The following is a 4,271-nucleotide window of genomic DNA, read 5'->3' as shown; positions in this document are numbered from 1 at the left end:
TTAGCCCCAGTGTCTCTCAGGATAGTAATGGGCACAGATAGTCCCTCACTCGAGTCAGACAAAGAACCCCCAGAAATAAATCCCTCATAGCCTCACAACTCCTCCTCAGGCCTCTGCTCAACAGAAAAAAAAAATTCCACACAAAGAGAAAGAATGTATTGAATCCTGTAAATGGTCCTCATTTTATAAAGCGCTTTTATCCAAAGCGCTTTACAGTACTTTGGAAATGTAATTGATTGCTATAATTATCCATTATCAATGTGGAATATTTTACTGTATTTTCATTATTATCAATGCAATATCATTTTTTGGATTACTTTTATAATTTTGATTACAAATGGATTACATGTAACTAGTCACATATTTTCCATTTGTGACCCTGCATACATTTTTCCCCAAAAAATGTATAATGATGGGAACTTCTTAACAGAAATACCCCCTCCATGTTGTTTAATTTGTTTTTACCCAATAATATTTTAATTTCAAAGTAATTCAATCACACAAAGTCATGGTAAATGCAAATATAATTTATTCTGATACAAAACTCACTGAGCAACACTATTGCATCTAATTCTCAATAGATCCTCAAACATCTCATCATTGAGTCTGCATCTTTCTGGTCTGAATATCTTTCCTGCTACACTAAGAATTCTCTCAACAGGTGCAGAGGAAGCAGGCATGGCAAGATATTTACATGCAAGTTGAGTGAGGACAGGGAAATGGCCTTGTTTTTTTTCCAATAGATTAAAGGATCAGTATCCTCTGCAAGGCAAGGGATACTCAAGTACACAGTGACCTCCTGTGAGACTGTGTCAGATGGCGAGACAGAGGTTTTTACTTTCCATGTAGGGAAAGAGTCTTGGCCGTTTTTTTGGTTGCGCACTGGCATACTCCGTGGCTTTCCCTTTTGGGGAGACAGACTCAACTTTTGCAGTGAGCATATTTTTGGTTATGATCTGCTCCTCATCTATACACCAGTCCAATTTGAAATGTGGATCAAGTGTGGCAGCCATCTGGAAGCATTCCATGTCTTCAAACTTCATCAGGCGTTTCTCGAGTGAGGATTGTAAGTGTTGACAGAACGTTTTTATTACAAGTGGTCTTCATGTTTTTCACAGCATGACATAGCCCCCTGACACAAGTGATGACAAAGCTTGAGGTTACCCTTTTCTCAATCTGTCTGTTGCTTCTTCAAAGGGTTCCAACAGCTCACAAATCTCCTGTATTATTTTAAGCTCATGTGATGTCAGCTGCATGGGGCACTGGAGCTCAGCAAGAACATCACTACAAACATTTAAAACAGATCTTAACATCTTCAACTAGCTATTTTAGTGAGCTTTAGTGAGTTTCTGTCCTCCCTCAAGGATGTCAGTAGCTAGTGTGGACTTGTGGCAGAATGAAACAAGTTTTTGGACCTTGCCCAGTAGATTTTTTATGGAACCAGCCTCATTCATGGCATCGCGGACAACAAGCTGCATGCTGTGTACAAAGCATGGGCTTCTCTCTGGTGGGAAGTATGCCATCTCCTCTTCCACATCCAGTACCTCAAGCTCAGAATTGTCCTCCTGCTCCTCCTCCTACTCCTTGTCATTGCCAACATGTATTGGTGGGAAGAGGGTGAATGCCTTGATCATGTTGGAGGCATTATCTGTCACAATGAATGAGATTTTGTTCTGAATGTTGTAATTTTCAAGAACATCATCATACATTTTGGAAATGTTATCCGCCGTATGCCTCCCTTTAAAACGCTGGCAGGTAAGTATTACACTCTGCATCACAAAATCTATTATGAAATGACCAGTCATTCCAAAGAATGACCTCAGTGATCGGTTTGACCATAGATCAACTGTAATGCAAATATGCACAGCTTTTTCCATCAGTTGAATAAGATGATTTTTTATAATAGAGAGCTCTTCTGGGGGGCATTGTGAAGGAGGGTTGGGCCAAATGCAGCATGTTAATGAAATCCTTATTTTCAACAGTGGAGAGAGGGAGGATACCATTTGCAATGTATGTAACAACACTGTCAGTCAGAGCTATTTGATGCTGATCAGTGATGGGCCACTTGCTCGAACCTGGTGTGTCTGAGGGATGACCATGCTGGATTCTCCGACTGCTGGTTCCAGAGTCCATCAATAATTCAGGATGTTTCTTCTGTAGGGAAACAGAGTAAATTAATATTCCCTCAATGAAGATGAAGAGAACAATGAGTTCTATTACTTCAACAACTGACACAACTGTTTTCTTGATTGACAAAAAGTGTTAAGTGTGCTTGCATGCTTCTAAACACATAACCATTGTTTTGGGTAACACCTTACAAAGTACCATACATAATGTAATCATATTTGGCATTGAGTTAGGTAGAACATTCATTTTAATGTTACTGTTGTGAATGTGAGTTCAAGTTGTGTTAAGACCCGGTATGCCAGGCTCTTGTGTTTTCCTTCAGGTAGAGTTATTATAGAGAATAAGAAGTATCCTAACTTAGGTAATGCATCACAATTTATTAAAGAAATAAGATCATGTGTAATTCACTTTCTTGAGTGGTGACTCCTGCACTGATTATATCAAATAATTTGAATAGCATATCGTCAGGAGGTGGATTTCAAAATAAAAAGTGGACAAGGCTTTTGAAATTTGAAGTAGCCTCGATGGTGCCACAGACTGCAGTACTGCAGTGCTTGCATACAGCTTTGAGGTTTCCAGTTGTAGTTGGAATTGGTTCATCAAAATGAACTATTGCAGATGGCTTATTATAATTTTCCATTATGCTGTTATTACACTTGTCAATTTGTCAAGTATATCAATCTGACCGTACTGTATGTAATAAGACTTCAGAATCTTCAGTTCAGCCCTGAGCAACAGGTTTGAAACAAAGCTTTCAAACAAAGGCCCACCATTTTGTAGGCCTATTAGTTAAAGCAAAGAATTATGGGAAATTTAGTCTTTTTTAATATGAATGAATATCCTTTGTAATTTACTGTACAGCTTTGCTGTTTAATCACTGCACTTAAATTAAGTATATGAATTTATTTTAATTTCATTCAATTCCACTTTATTTAAGTCAAATTCAAATAACAATTCTACCTCCTGATTCTGATTTCAATTCAAATTCAATTCCACATTCAAAAATTGAATTGGAATTTCTGAGTCATTCTCAAATAAATTCTGAATTTGGCACAAGCCTGGTGTGTGTGTGTGTGTTTATACTGTGTATAAACATCCATCAAAATGAGCCTGCAATTTCAACCTTTTTCAAGTGCAAGATCTGTTTCACTCTCCGCCACTGCACAAAGAATCTTCTCTTACAATCTTCATGGTGCATTCAGCTGTAGTTCATCAACAAAATAAACTGAAAATATAGATGACTGCTGTCAGGGCAGTAAACCAAAAAACAATCTATACTCCATCATCATCATCATTTATACCTACTGTTTGCATGTATTTTATAGTGAATAATCATCTTTAAACATCTTCTTAGAACAATAATAATCATAATTTAAACTTAATGTCTCTACCTCTTTGGCTTTGGAGTGACTGTCTTCTTTTCCTACATCCTTGTCCTCACAGTAGGAGACCAACCTCCAGTCTCTTGGAGAGTTGGTGATGCTGACCTTTGACTCAGTGATAGTGTCCTTGCTGAATGGGCGTAATGACCTCCTGGTGAACATGTTCGACTTTAGGGCTTCTGCCCTGAGACTGTCACTATTACTCCATTCTCCTGAGCAACACCAGTCCCCTGAAGAGCCAGCATCCATCTTGACATTGTGACCAGTGGTGTGACTCTTGAAAACTCGAGGTGAGAGGGTGGTGTCGGTATGAGGGTTGTCAGGGGGGATGCTGGATGCCGTCTCCCTGTGTGTCCCAGTGGCCTCAGCCTCCTGGATCTTCTCATCCAGCTTGTTGAGCTTGGACAGAACTTGGGAGATCTGACTGCGGTCCACCGTGAGTGACTCCAGCTTCTTCTCGATCTCACCGATCCTCACGACCAAATTGCACACACTCGACTTGAGCTCATCGTCTGTGTTTTCCAGTGAATGGTAAAGGCGGTCCAGCTTGGACTTGGCTAGTTTGACTGTGTTGCATTCAGGGGAGCTGTCGCCGTCAGTCTTCAGCGTTGCCTCAGAAAGAGACCCATTACTGTTGTAACATGATGACTGGATGATGCTTAGAGAGTCACAAAAGCTCATATCATCCAGAAAACAAAAGATGTCGCTGATGTCATCACTGACAACCTCAGATTTGTCGATGCAGTATCTGAAGGCGTGTCG

The 4,271-nt window shown here is 39.8% G+C and overlaps 1 pseudogene across 1 annotated transcript; it reads right to left on the bottom strand.

The window, feature by feature from the left end:
• Positions 1-375: 375 nt before the first annotated feature.
• On the bottom strand, positions 376-3,765 carry LOC311012103 (zinc finger BED domain-containing protein 4-like; annotated as a pseudogene). Its single transcript has 2 exons — positions 3,519-3,765; positions 376-2,154 (listed from the first exon to the last, which is right to left on the bottom strand). The product of its transcript is annotated as a zinc finger BED domain-containing protein 4-like (transcript).
• Between the last annotated feature and the right edge of the window lie 506 nt (positions 3,766-4,271).

The sequence above is a fragment of the Eutrigla gurnardus genome (assembly GCF_963514095.1).
Source record: "Eutrigla gurnardus genome assembly, chromosome: 4".
Lineage (NCBI taxonomy): Eukaryota > Metazoa > Chordata > Actinopteri > Perciformes > Triglidae > Eutrigla > Eutrigla gurnardus.
Note: the sequence above shows the minus strand (reverse complement) of the source record. Positions and strands in the feature narration are given on the sequence as shown.